Source organism: Panthera uncia, assembly GCF_023721935.1.
Source record: "Panthera uncia isolate 11264 chromosome A1 unlocalized genomic scaffold, Puncia_PCG_1.0 HiC_scaffold_17, whole genome shotgun sequence".
NCBI classification, from domain to species: Eukaryota; Metazoa; Chordata; class Mammalia; order Carnivora; family Felidae; genus Panthera; species Panthera uncia.
The window spans coordinates 66,356,553-66,372,199 of NW_026057577.1; the positions used below are offsets into that span (position 1 = coordinate 66,356,553).

At 37.5% G+C, this 15,647-nt stretch overlaps 1 protein-coding gene across 14 annotated transcripts in view; it reads right to left on the bottom strand.

Moving 5' to 3' along the window:
• The window catches only part of MEF2C (myocyte enhancer factor 2C), a 151,538-nt gene that overhangs the window by 52,357 nt on the left and 83,534 nt on the right, over nucleotides 1-15,647 (bottom strand). Inside the window, exon 1 of one of the 14 annotated variants that reach the window (XM_049649799.1) lies at nucleotides 8,642-12,122. The exons of the other annotated variants lie outside the window; for them this stretch is intronic. The gene's annotated coding sequence lies outside the window, so the exon portion shown is untranslated. Of the gene's footprint in view, nucleotides 1-8,641; nucleotides 12,123-15,647 lie in introns of those variants that run through there. 14 annotated transcript variants of the gene reach the window in all.

The window sequence follows — 15,647 nt, forward strand, 5'->3', positions numbered from 1 at the left end:
TTTCTCTCTCTCCTGATAAACCAGCTGGCTCACCAATGAGTGGCTATATGCCATTCTATATAGATACTTGCAGATGGAAAAGTTTTGATTTTGGTTATTCTAGAATGATTGGATAGTAATGATGGGAAAGGTCCTCTTAGCCTTTGCCTTCCCAGCTAGCACACCCTGTGAGTATGCCCTGAGAAAACTAGCCTACAAGCTAATTCTGAAGGATGAGCCATCCAAGAGAGTGATATCCACAACTGTGTTAGCACACACTGCTCGATGCCCATACTGCTCTGACGTGTGACCATGAGGGATCAGGGCCCCAGAGCATTGAAGGGATTGTGTGAGAACAATATGTACATCACAGCTACTGTGGCTGCCAGATGAAGGGAGAGCCTCGGTGCTTTAGAATAAATCTCCACAAGAGCAGAAACATTGTCTTTTTCCTTTTTATCTACAGCAACTTGAAAGTTGTGTCCCACCCATGGATGACACCCAACCAAAACTGCTGTTTCTACTAAAAGAGTAAAAGAGGGGCACCTGGGTGGCTCAGTTGGTTAAGTGTATAACTTTGGCTCGGGTCATGATCTCACAGCTTGTGAGTTCAAGCCTTGAGTTGGGCTCTGTGCTGACAGCTCAGAGCCTGGAGCCTGCTTTGGATTCTGTGTCTTCCTCTCCCTCTGCTCCCCGCACTCATGCTGTCTCTCTCTGTCTTGTCTTTCAAATATAAAGTAAAGCATAAAAAAAACCAAGGCTGAAGTGACAGAGATTCTTATTTAAGATGGAATCACAATGGAGGCTGAAAAGCCACAGACAGCAGCTGCTGGACTTATGCTCAGAGTATAGGTAGTTTTTGCCTCCACCACCCACTCTCTTTAATGCCACTTCTCCCAGCCTCACACATAAAGTTAAATTATAAAAGGAAAGAATCCTGTGGACTACAGAGTTAAGAGAATTAATGTGTCGCTCTTTTGTGTTTCTCCAGAGCTTTGTAATTCACATTTCATAATGTTGCTCTCTGCATTCTTGTTTTTTGTCTCATTTCCTAGATTATAAGATCCCTGTAGACAAGAAGTATCTCTTGAGAGCTTTCTATCCTTAGCAACTAGGGCAGTATCTGATGGTAGAATGCTGCAACAATTCGGTTGACTCTTCTGGACAGCCAAGGAGAGCCTGATGACATATAATAAGGAGGCTTAGAAATATTAAGCCAAAGTTAGTGGGGATCCAAGCTTTCCCTTTCCTTTAACAATGCACCTTTTCTCTCTTCTTTCAACATCAGTAATGTTTGCTAGGTCTGCCAAAGGCTAGCAGCCTTGGTTTCTAGCCTTATTACTTGTGTCTTTTGATGTAAAATCCCCTGGGATTTTCATTTTATTGGTTGCACACTGGAAAACTTTTTTGTTAAAGATTTTAAAAATTTTTAAAATGTTTATTTTTGAGAGAGAGAGAGGGTGGGGGAGGGGCAGAGAGAGGGGGGACAGAGGATCCGAAGCAGGCTCTGCACTGACAGCAGACAGCCAATGCAAGGCTCAAACTCACTAACCATGAGATCTTGACCTGAGCCAAAGTCAGATGCTTAACCAATTGAACCATCCAGGTGCCCCCCCACTGGAAAACTTCCTGTTTAATAAAGAGTGCCCAAGATACAATGAATGAGATGGTCACTGGTCAGAGGCCAGTCTGATAGAAAATTGCTCAGCCATAAAAAAGAATGAGACTTTGCCATTTGCCACAACATGAATGGATAAAGAGGGTATAATGTTAAGTGAAATAAGCCAATCAAAGAAAGACAAACACCATATGATTTCACTCATTTGTGGAATTGAGAAACAAAACAAAGAAAAAAAGAGACAAACCAAAAAAACCAGACTCTTAACTATACAGAACTGATGGTTTCCAGAGATAAGGTGGGTGGAGGGGTGGGTGGATAGATGAAGGGGATCGAGAATACACTTATGATGAGTACTGAGTAATGTAAAGAATTGTTGAGTCAGCTTACTATACACTTGAAACTAATATAAGACTGTATGTTAACTATGCTGGAGTTAAAAGGAATAAAAGGTCCTTTCTCATTAGCACAGGCAATACTGAATTGAATATAATCATTGAAAATAAATAGGACACAAACTATCTACAAAGGAGATTCTGAAAACACTTACTATGCAGTCTGCTTTGGCAAACTGAGATCCTGTCTCTTAGATGAAATACTTTCAAATAAAATGTAATTCATTAGAAATGTTTTGGAAAGGCTAGTATTATCAATGTCAAATGCTGATCAAAGCCTACATAGGCTAAGCTACCTTATTATTTTATGTGTAGGTTTAAATTTTTCTAAATGTATGTTTCCAAATCAAATTAACTAATAATTAATAATGCAATCTTGCTCATCCTGATATCCAACTCTGGCAGCAGCTGAGCTCCCATTGTCTAATTCAATGAGGCCAAGTGGTGGCTGCCAGTCCCACAGACTGCTCTGTCCTCCAGCCCCACACAGCCTTCTCTGGGGAGGCTCTGTGGCCTTGGCTTCCTGGTCCCCGTGGCGTTAGCTATCGGCTTTGGTAGTCATGAGGGCTTTAATAATTTCAGGCATTATCACTGAAAATGTACTGCAACCTGACTTTTAAGTTTGGTATTTCAATTTCCATACCTTATGAATTCCCAGTGATTTTGTTAGCTCAGTGGCAAACTTAGATTTTTCATTTGCACAATAATTTCTTCCATATTATTCATTAGGTAATTATAAAAACAACATTTCCTCTTCTATGGCATGAAAAGGAAATTAAACCAGTCTTCCCGCACTATCAAAATATTAATTTTCCCCTTAACTGAATCTGTTCCTCAGCAGTAACACCTCCCATTAATCGAGCAGTTCCTATGTGCCAGGAACTGAGTCTGCAGCTTTGCATGGATTTTTTTTAAAGCCCTCATAACTACTCTTCCCCATGATTGCCATTCTACAGATGAAGAAAAGGGGGTGCAAGGTGGTCGGTCCAAGCACTTGCGGAGGTTTACAAAGTTATAGTAAGTGGTAGAACCAAGTTAATAAACTACATAGGAGCTCCAGGGTTTACCCTGTCACAGCTGTTTCACTATTCTCCCTCTGCAAGTCGTCCAATTATAAAGATTGCCTAAATCCAGCCAATGTTTTCTTTGAGTACTTACTCCCAGCTGAAATTGGTGAAATGTTTGACAAATCTTATTTTTTTCATGAAGGGATATATTTGCAATACAATTCACCTTCTGATGAATAATTTTATTTTTAATGTTTACCTGTTTTTGAGAGACAGAGAGCACAAGCAGGGGAGGGGCAGAGAGAGGCAGAGAGAGAGAGAGAGAGAGAGAGAGAGAGAGAGAGAGAGAGAAAAAGAGAGAGAGAGAGAGAGAGAGAGAGAGAGAATGAATCTGAAGCAGACTCCAGGCTCCGAGCTGTCAGCATGGAGCCCGACACAGGGCTCTAACTCACGAACTGCGAGGTCATGACCTGAGTTGAAGTTGGACGCTTAACCAACTGAGCCACCCAGGTGCCCCTCTGATGAATAATTTTATCTAAAATGTTTTTCCTATTGTGTTATTGTAATATCCACTGAAGAGAGAGGAAGGTCTCTTCAATATTTAGTTGGTAGCTATGGAGTTAAAATGAGGTGTAGGTTGTTGAAAAGAAAGGCTGCTTAAGTTTTTCCACTCCTACATTTTTAGGACTAGGAAGGAAGTCCTCTGCAATAACATTTTGTATATCTGTGTAAAATGAAGTGTATGTTTGTCACAATTATTAAAATAATACTAGCAAGAATTTTAACTCTCTATTAATAGAAAACGTTTGCTTTCTATTGTTCAGTGCCTATATTCTTCAGATTCACAAGCTAATTGCTCAGCTCTTCAATTTGTTTTGGCAGATAAGGGATACCAATGCTGGTAACATTTTTCTGGGGTTGTGGGGGGTAGGTGGGGGAAAAAGAGAAGAAACATACACTTTGATGGAAAAACTATTGTTTCTTTTTGGCTGATACTGTGGGATCATGGAGAAATCATGTATGAACTATAAAATTTCCACTTTTAAAACATGGGTACAGAAGCTCTTCCCTTTCTTTTGTTTTCAAAGTGAGATTGATAATACTGTATTACTTTACAGGCCAGAAGGGAGGAGAGGTGAAGGAAATGACTGCAAAAGTTCCCAAGGTTTTCAACAGCTACAAGGAAGACACAGAAGGATGGGAATCTTCTAAAGGGAAAATTTCCCGAGTCCCAAGGAACAGGGGAGAACTGTAGGAGAGCTTCAAGAACCACAAGACTTGGGTTTTTGCATCTTGTCAGAAAATCCGCACTGTTGGTAAAAACCAAGGGAAGGCCTGGCACAAACGTGACTCAGCAGAGAAATGCCACCCACAGTCACCGACGCGGCTTCCGCAGTGGCTGAGTTGCCCTGTTTTCTCTGGAGGCTTCCCCAGCCTGGCCAATACATGAATCTCTCAGATGGGAAACTGAAGTTTTTGAAAATGGAAATTAAACAAAGTTGTATAACATTTAAAAGAAGTTTACAGTTATGATACTTGGCTTTTTACATGGGTTTAAAGTCAATTTTCTGTTGAATAAATAATATGAACCACACATTAACCACCTAATAGTTTTAAAATGCCCCAAACAGCCATCACCATCATTCTGAATAGAATCCCACTTCTTTTTAAAGACCATGGTTAAAAGATGAGGGGAAACAGTACCATTAAAAGAGGAAGCAAAATATAGTTCAAAGTCTGTTTCCATGAGGTAATGCATACTGTTGACTAATGGCCAGAGGAATCCAATCTATATCAAGATGAAATATGAAGTTAAAGCAGGTGGCTGGGAAAAGTTAGAATCCCTCCACCGGCAACCCCCGCCTCCACCTTCTTGAATTATTTTATTGCTGAAGCCAAAGGGACAGAAAGCAATGAAAGTTTTGTTGATTGGACACAGGAACTTGTTCAGAGTGAGACGGAAGTTATATATCTGAGTTCATCTCTGGAAACTGCCAATCTCACATTAACTACATCTGTATGTGTACATATCTGTGTGTGTGTGTGTGTGTGTGTGTGTGCGCGCGCGCGCAGGCACGTGCACAGCATGAAGCTAATTTTGAAAGGATCTTCAGAATTATTTCTGGGTAGATATGTTTCTGCATAGCTATTTTTATCTTTTTTCTCCATAAGGAAATATTTCAGTTTTGTAATTTAGACCCCAGAAAAGTCAGGTTGTTTTATTGCGGTATGTCTGCAAACTGAATCCTGGCTTCTACAGGAAAAGAAATTTCTTCCCCTCATCATAATATAACACACAATTTCTATCATATAGTTTATTATGTTTTCTCTAATATGAATAAAATCTCTCATGTTTGCAGGAACTCAGTTGTGGAGAGCACTAAAATGTTTCCCTCCTAATGTTGATCAGCAAGTGCTTTGATCTCCATAGCCAGACATCGGGTGCAGAGTTCAGAACTATAAATTTGTTGCACTTACTATCAGTAAAAGTAGGGCTCTGATGGTCATCTTTTCTCAAACCACAGTTCATCTTTGCTACATCTTCAGAGTGTAAAATAGGTGTGGTTCAGAACAGAGTCAAACAAGTATCAGTGGTTCAGAAATGATATCCTTTCCCCAGTAGCAATATACATCGCGGGTATGTGACTGGAATATTTAAAACACCTGTTCACTTGGAACCAAGCCAAATGTATAATGCGTTAGTATGTGCTTGGCTCATTTCCAAGAGCATGTATCCTTACTGCCATCAAAATACTGAAGGGAGCTAGGGCAAAGATACAAGTTAGAAGCAATGTAAGATAGATATATTTTATTGTTAACAATATCATCATACTAGACACTGTTGGCTGGCTAGTATTTTAATAAAATCAATTATTTGTTTTTGATCAGAGAAGAACTGGCAGTGTAGGGACACTCTTATCTTCACTTTGCTAATTACTTTCACTGCTTTAAAATCTTAATCAACTTCCCCCTCCCCCCTCCCTCTTTCTCCCAAGCCCCCCCTTTCATTGTCTAACTGGGCTCTTCCCTGGATACATAGTAGTTCAAAGGGAACACCAGGGAATAAATTATATCCTAACTATATACCAGAGTTCACCAGCAGAACTTGGGCAAGCTCCTCTGACAGGGTTCCACCTATTTTTATCAATTCTGTTTTGACTTTACTTAATAGAGTACAAATTTTTACCTCTCTCTACCTTTTCTGTAGGTTTAAAATCTGTATAGTCAAAATTTTACCTCTAAAGAATTTCATAACCTCATTACGCAAGATACAGTTACACATATATGTAACAATTTATAAAATGTGACATTTTGTTTGAATGTGATCACAAAACACGCCAAAGATTTCAATGTCCAAGGTGTGTATGTATGTATGTGTGTGAGAAAGAGTAAAAAATGAAAATTTTGCCTAAATTTACACCTGTAGGAAGGAGAAGCAGAGAAATAACATGTTTATGAGCACATGTGCCCAACATGTGCTAGTGGATATATACATACGTGGTGTAAGTTAATTCTTACAAAAAGACCAAAAGTGAGATTTATTATCACTATTTTACTGCTTAGAAAGCTGAGATTTTGTGGAGGTTTAGAAACTTGCCCCAAAGCACGGAGTTTATGAAGATTGTACAAAGCAGGCTTGGCAGAGTCTAACACTTGTCTGCCCCTTTTCTTATACCAGACTGTCTTACAGTGAAAAGCCCGGACTTTTAGATTATAAACCTGAAAGTGTGAGAGTGGAGATTTTATAATTTGAAGTACTGTATCCAGAATCCTGACCATTTATGTGGTCATTGAAAACACACAGACTTCATTAGGAACTTCTAAATTTATAGATTTTGATTTCTTCTTCAATTTAATCTAGAGAATGTTATATAGTTTATTATATATACCTCCAGAGGTCTCCATAATTTCTTCCTTTAACACACTATATATGACAAATAGTCCTTAGCCAGAAAAATGCATGTGCATATTATCAGAGCAAAGTGAAATTGTATGCATATTTCTTTTTTTTTTTTTTAACATTTTTAAGTTTATTTAGTGTGTGTGTGAGAGAGAGAGAGAGAGAGAGAGAGAGCGAGAGAGAGCAGGGGGAGGGGCAGAGAGACAGAAGGAGAGAGAGAGAAACCCAAGCAGGCTCTGCCTGTCACTGCAGAGCCCCATGTGGGGCTCCATCTCATGAACTGTGAAATCATGACCTGAGCCGAAGTCAAAAGTGGAGTGCTTAACTGACTGAGCCATCCAGATGCCCCTGTATGCAATATTCCAAAAACAACTTGTTTTTAATATAATCCTAGATGTTTACAGAATGATATACATAGTTTAAAAATATAATGAAAGGTTTTAGGCTTTTTAGCATGCACACATATACATGTTACTTATAAAAATTAAATATCCTGGCATTTCCACTTTTTACAACTAAATTGCTTCTATCTAGAGAGTTATATTTTCCACTAGAATTTTTCTCAAGAATTGACTGTCATTCACTATTCTACTGCTTGAGGCCATGAAGTATCTTTCTCATACCTATTGTATTGTATCTAATTCTACACCAAACATTTAAGCACTTGATTTGTCTGTCTCCCTTCTCTCCATTTACCTTGCCATCTTTGTTAAAGCTCCTTCTGTATGTGAATATTCTATTCATATCATGCCCTTGCTCATTTCTTCTTGTCGATCTTTGCATAATTGGTCTTTTGAAAGATTTGCCCACATCCTGTTCATCAATTTATATCCATATTTCTGAACTTCATTTGTATGAAACTAAAAATGACTACTCAACATTCACCTCTCCTGAAAAAAAATATATGTATTATTTTTTATATAAAGTTTATTTATTTATTTTTGAGAGAGAGGCAGAAAGAAAAGGAGAGAGAGAATCCTAAGCAGGCTCTGCACTGTTAGCATGGAGCCCAATGTGGCACTTGAACTCACTAACTGTGAGATCATGGCCTGAGCCTGAATCAACAGTTGGACTATGAACTAACTGAGTCACCCAGGCACCGCCCCTTGACTTTGTTTTTGTTTTTTGTTTTTTTTACTATTTTTTAAAGTTTATTTTGAGAAAGAGAGAGACATAGACAGAGATAGAGAGACAGAGAGACAGCATGCACATGATCCTGGAAGGGACAGAGAGTGAGAGAGGGAGAGAGAGAATCCCAAGCAGGCTCCATCCTGTCAGCATAGAGCCCACCATTGGGCTCAACCTCACAAACAAACCATAAGATGATGACCTGAGCTGAAACCAAGAGTCAGGCACTTAACCGACTGAGCCACCCAGATGCCCCACTCCTGACTTTTTAAATTCTACCTTCTAGAGGTTATTATTTGATTACAAGTATCGGGGTATCATCATCATCATCATCATCATCATCATCATCATCATCACCAACAACCTTACTATGCACCAGACCCTGTTCCAAGCATTTTATAAATGTTCAATAATTTAATTCTCATGATAACTAGATACTAGGTGCTATTATTAACCCCATTTACAAATGACGATGTAAGAAACAGACAGCCTAAGTAACTTGTCTGGAAACATACAACCAATAAGCAGGGGAGATGGGATAAAAACTCATGCAGTCTTGCTCCAGAATGATGTTCTAACTATGCTATGCTATTCCTCAAATATCTTACAGTACCTCTTATGTTGTTTTGTCCTTTTGATGCACGTGTATATTTTCTATCTTACCTAGACTGTTAAGTTTTGTGATGTCACTGATGGTATTTTTCAAAATTCTATTTCCTCTAGCATCATTATAAAGTTCTGTACATCCTAGAAATCTAATAATTATTGCTAGAATAAAACTATCCATAGACAAAAGTGGAAGTAAATTTGTAAAATATACATATTGGCAGGTGATTTTTGAATTTGAAGGTAAAAATGGAATTAAAATCTTACATGCTTTAATTAAAAATTCACAAAATAAATCTAATGTCATTTGTTATTGTTAATGAAATGGCCATATTCATTTCTCTGTTATTGCATTTAATAGTTTTTAGCTGTCATTATAAGCATTTGATTTTATTTGAAAAAAAATATACCTTCTCTTGTTTAAACCAACCTGCTTGCCTTATTTTAGCTTCTATTATAGATAAATAATACTGTAAACATTTCAAATCCCCAATGATTAGGAGGTAGTCAAATCAATATTAGCTACATAATACATAAAGGATGGATGCAAATTTTATAGAAAAGAAATTAATTATTAATTTATATCTGTTTACTGTAACAAAAATTCGTTGTCAGCTTTTTCTGAAGTTTAACAATGCTTGAGCCAAAATCAATGAATTGTATGAAAATATCCATTTGATGTTAAAAATGCTGTTAAAACAATTATGTAATGTTTATGAATGCTATATAATCTGTTATATGTAGTGATCCATGCACTATTCTTTGTACAAGGTGGTCTAGCATAATAATTATTACATCTCATATCACTATTTTATCTAGCAGTATTAAAATGATTTTTAGCAATGAAAAATAGCAAATATTTTCCATATTACAAAGGTTTTGCTGAAGAATCATAAATGACTATATCAGAGGTAATTATTTCCAAAACTGAATTTATCCTGCATAGCACAAATGACTCAACAATGAAAATTTTGTTCAAAAAGTGTGAATGTAAAAGGCTTTGTCCCTGGAATGTAGCTCTAAGTGGTTCACTATCTAGGTTGAAAATGTCTATGCAGGATTGTATGTCCTATTTTTCCATGCCTGCAGTAAAGATACAATATGGGAATTCAGCTTGGTAATTACTAATACACCACACAGACACAATTACACCCTGTATGCTGCATGAAGGAATCACTTGTGGTCTGCATCTATTACAAAGAGCAGTAGGGGGCCACCATGCAAGACGACAAAATGCTTTACAAGACGGAAGGAGACCAGAAGAGTCGATGTACACAGATACAAGGACCTTGATTCTTCTAGCAATGATTTAAGGCTCTTTCCATCAATTATAGTCCTTTGTCTCAAGAGTCTTATCACCAGCATCATTACAGGAACTGAACATAACAATGCTCAGTCCCGTATAACCCCGTGAACTGCGCTGACATTTCCACACCCTGTTGCTATGTTTGACCTGATTATTCAGATTACTTAAGCAAAACAAAATTGAAAAAAAAAAAAAAAAGGAGTTACTATTGTGAAACTGGTCTTTTTTTTCGTGACTTACTCAAAATTCCATTTCTCTAAACTTCAAGCCATCCTACTCTTGAAATGTTATTTTTCAAAGTAGTTTCTACTCCAATTAAAAAATTAAAACAGAAAATCTGCCTGAGTGAAAATTATAATTGTGGGAAAGAGACTAAATACTGGCACACCAAGGGGATATACACTTAAGAGAATTTTGTATCTAATGGAGTTAAACTAAGTCAGCTGTTCTCTTTAGCTACAGTGAGTCACAGGAATAACTTTCTGCAAAACTTTAAAGTTCTGAGTTTAACTGCAAGCAGTACGCAGTTTTTATTGTAACAGTTTTCTCCTAATTATTACATGATGTACATTATTTTACAATACTTTCATTTAAGATGCTCTTTTAAAATATCTCTTACAATTATGAATTTTTAAGACCTTAGGAAAGTTAGTTAGCTATGGCAGTTTGTCAGGTCCTGTGAAACAAAGCCTTGTCTTTCAGAAAATGTTTACAACCTATGAGAAAAAAATGTATCCTGGGGCTAGAATGTTTATTGGCACCTAGAAGTCTGAAGAGAGAGTCAAGCCTGTGGTTTTTTGAGGGCACTTTATCATCGCCCGCATTCTCAAAGGTTTCTCTGAATGAATAGAACTGGATTACTCAGCCTTCTATTCCACGCCTATTCCTCTCCATTTTCCTTGGCACGACTGAGAGCCAGGCTATTTTTAGTTAGGCAGTGTTCTATTTTTAGACAACTACCAGTTAGAAGACATTTGTTAGGAAAAAATTTAAACACACACACACACACACACACACACACACACACAAAGGGAGGAGGGAAAGAAGCTTCCCTTCACATATTGTAAAGCAGCCTTCAACCTGTAACTCCAGGCATTTCAGCTGCTTTCAATCTTGGAAAAATAAAGAAAAATTCAGAGTTCAGGGTTTTAAAAATAAACCTACCCTCTGGCAAACAGACCAAAATACAACAAGCTGTTACTATGTGAAACAGTGACTACAAAAACAAAGAACATTCTCCAATGATTAAACTGCAGAAAAGTTGTAGAACAATTAGGTTATAAGAATGTAACACAGGCATGTAACAATTTTCCAGCCTCTCAGCCAGCTGTATCATGTTTTAGAATTCAGAGAGATGAGGGGAAACCTCATTGTAAAGTTATACCAGGGAGGTGGGATGTAAACCTGAGGTTTCCATTCTTAGCACCAGAGAACCTTTTATCAAACTTAAAGGCAATTATATTCAGTGCATTTTTCTAACATTTGTATTTTCTAGACTTTCTCTAAAAATTATAACCACATGTTTACAGAGAAACCATATATTAAAAAATCCAATGCCAACCAGAAACCAGAATCAAGGCTGCTACATAATATACATATACACATAAATGTGTGTGTATATGTGTGTGTGTATAATCTATGTATCTATGTATTTATATGTCTATACACCACTACCTTTATTAGTCTTGCTTTTATTTTAAATGGGAATAAATGACTTGCAGATTGGCTTAGCCTATCAACTTTTTTACTTATCATTCAAAGTCATGCTTTCATCTATAACCACTATGAGATGTTTTCAGGTGCTCTCAGTTGCAATTATTTTCTTTTGCCTCAGATATCCCACTGTACTCTAAGTCTTATGGTTTGGACCATTGGGTAGGACTGTCACAGATGTGTCACCAATAACTAGCACAATGTTTGGCACATGGTCTTCATGTTCATCAATATCTGCGGAATGAAACAACAAGTCCTGTGTATGTTTCATTTACATTGGACTATCAGCCCTGGAGAGTGGTGGACACATCATCATTGTCCTACTCATCTTGCACAAAGAGAATATTTCACAAATGCTTGGGGAAAAGAAAACTCAGTGGCTTTTTCAGATCTTAATTTATATAAAATACTATCATTATTTATATAAGAAAAGTATACTTGATATACTTATTAATATAAAATGTTATAGATTTATTTCCAAATTAAGAATTTGCTTCTTCTCTCTCTTTTGTTAAACAACTTTTATTACTTAAACTTTCCCCTTGATGTTGAAAATGAAAACATCTTATATGACTTAACAGTTTACAATAGACTCTGACATCTTTTATAGCCTGTAATCATCACAACAGCCTGTGAGGAAGGCTGGGTCAGGGTGGACAATATCTGACTCAGAGCAGGAACCTGAAGACAAGATGGTTAAATAACTTGCCCCAGGTTAGAGAGCTAGTGTGTGATGTTGCTATAACTAGAACTTAATTTCTCTCCAAATCTGTGGGGCTTTTGAAGTTCTATTTCCTAAATGTAAAAATTTAAAGGTAAACTCTCATGATAATGCTTCAACAACATTCTTTGGGAAAATCACTCTGCAGCTTTGCTCCCCGCCCCCTCCCCCCCAAAATTAATTCAGAACCACTAAATTTAAGGAGATCCCAGTCATGAACCCTGGATGAAGACAGAATTCTCACATTTCCAATGAGGAAAAATCAGAAATTGTGTGCACATGTGCTCTTTCCTTCCTCGTGGGAACGTCCAGAATTGACCTACCTTGTTTCTGCTTCCCTATGACTCTTCTTTCCTATCCCTTCCTCCATTTTCTCTTCTTCCTTGGGGCAATTCAAGCCTTAGTGTTCCCTCTATCCTCTCCCTTCACTCCACCAAGTCACATTTATTTTAACAAATAGTCTACTCCTGGGAGGAAACACTGACTGAGTAGCTCAGCTTTCCCGCTTTGGTTTCTGTGCCCTGACCCAGACCCTGACACTCCATGAGCATGGAGTAGATGCTCAGGAGCAAAAGATGAAATGGCCGCCTGCATCCCCTCCAGTTGACAAGCCCTTTATTAGGTGTATCCATCAACCGTCCTGCTAGTTACTTCATGAACAAGAGCACTGGATTCACCAGTTTCACTTCCTACAACAGTGCTGCCCAAGAGAACTTTTCTAGGGTGATGGGTATTTCTCTAGTGGTCCCACCAATACGGAATTCACGAGTCACATGTGGCTATCAAGTACTTGCTTGTGGCTAGTGAGACTAAGAGCTCATTTCAATTTTATTTTATTTAACTTAAATTTAAATAGTCACGTAGAGCTAGTGGCTACCTTACTGATTAATGCACATCAATATCATTTCATTCTGAAATCTGCTTCTATTATCCAAAGAGAATTTACATGACAGAAGTGATTGAGTTTGTAATTGTTAGGGTATAGGCACTAAATATATCACTTATTTATAAATGTGTACAGTAACTTTGAAAGGAGTTTGGTGTTTGGAACCACTGAGAGTGCAGTTGATTTTTTACTAGTAGCTCATTTTCAGGGTAACTCTGACCTTAGTTTTTCGTCTCTGAAACAGTTTTCTCAAGGTCATAGAGATGGTATTTGTTTATGATTAAGGAGTCATTTGCATGTAATTTTGAAAAATAAATTATTTAATTCAGAAATTCTAGAATAAGAGATACTACCATTAATTCATGTATTAGTTTATTTTGTAACCATGCTTTCTTAGATGTGAGGAAAAAACCCCAGATACCAGCTGTACAGTTTACTGTTTACAGTGTTTCTTATCTTAAAACAGTAGCTCTAAATAGTTATCGAGTTTATTTACTAAAACATAAAGATAAGAGATTTAATTGATATGAAGAGGCTTTGAGAATCTAATTAACCTCCCAGCTAGTCATTAACTTTATGACCTTTAGAAATAATTGACAGGAAATTTTTTTCCCCTTATTCAGAAACTTCCATTGGGTGGCTGAATTTCAGGGTAACAGAGAATACGCTAAATGCCATTGAGACATGACTGGATAATATGCAAAGTAGCTATTAGTAAAATGAGATATATTTCCAGTAATATAATCTACCCACCCAATCTGTTGTACACATACGCAGCACTTGCCTAATTCCAGTCCTTTTAGTGATCAAGTCTGGAGTCTTCTCCCAGAATGTCCTATGGATTATTTGACCAGGAAGATAAAGGAGGAAAGCACAGAGCTTCCACTTCTCTGTGCACCCTGGCACACGTGCCTACTCAATCACATCACACGTGCCTGCTGAGTCCGCTTTCAGGCTCAGAATCTTCCTCAACACGTGCTACAGGCAGCCACTGCCAACTGACAGGCACTCACAAGGGCAGAGACCAGGTCAGGAGATGCAGTGTTCACCACAGACAGGGTCACTCACCTTACTGAGTAGTCACAGGCCTTTTACATCATGCTTCTGGAAACCTAACACACTTGCTTTCAAGAGTTAGTTTTACCAAATATTACTTTTAAAAAATCTATTTTATGGTATGATTCTAGACCTCAGTTAAGCTATAAAGAATAAGTGTTTAAAAATATACTTCTGGGGTGCCTGGATGGCTCAGTTGGCTAAGCATCTGACACTTGACTTCAGCTCAGGTCATGATTTCATGGTCATGAGACCAAGCCCCGCATCAGGCTCTGCACTGAGCTTGGAGCCTGCTTGATATTCTCTCTCTCTCTCTCTCTCTCTCTCTCTCTCTCTCTCTCTCAATAAACAAATAAATAAATAAACATTTTAAAAAAATGTACTTTCATACTCCATGCTGGGGAAAACAGATGTTTGGAAAGGGAAGTCTGAGTCTTTGCTACTCAAAGTTCAGTCCACAAACTAGCAGCATCAGCAGCACCTGGGAACTGGTCGGAAACGTAGTCTTGGGCTCTGCCCCATACCAGTGAGTCCCAATCAGCCTCTCAGCAAGAGCCCCAGTGACTCAGACTGGACTAGAATCTGAAACCTGGTTCAATTGCCCAAAGAGAATTCACAGGACAGAAATGATGAAGTTTGAGACCCACTGATCCCTCTTGTCACATCCTGGCCAAAGTACCAACAGGTTGCTTCTCTCTTCCCTAGGAAATCAACATATATTGGTTTTTTACTTTCCACCATTACTACAGGTAATATTTCTATGTGGTCTGCTGTGCCTATTTGTTTCTTACACAGCAACAACTTTATTCATCTCAGTTCACTTGAAAGATTCTCACCTTTATTATTATTAGAACATATCTGACTTCAACAAAGAAAACTTGACAAGGTTTAATTTTATTTATACTATAATGATAAGTTCTTTTAATTTATGCCTGTATATACACATAAGCATACATGCATAAATATGTGTGTGTGTGTGTGTATATATATATATATATATATATATGTAATATTTATTGAATGTCTACAATGTCCCATTCATTGAGATGGCAGTTGGAGTTAGAGCTGTAGATAAAACATCATTATGTCTTTCAGGGAAGGGAAACAGATTTATAATAACTTTTTAAAAATTCAGTGAGGTAAGTGAAATAATAAATATCACTTGATTAAAAGATTTATCATCTTTTATTCTACTCTAGGCAGGACTCTGGAATTGTTCCTAAAACTTCACTTTTGAATATTCCACAGTGCTATTCAGTAACCATTCCTGAGGATGTAAAGATGTTCTACTCTTTGGTATCTAATTTGATACTTTAAAGCCAGATACTTTA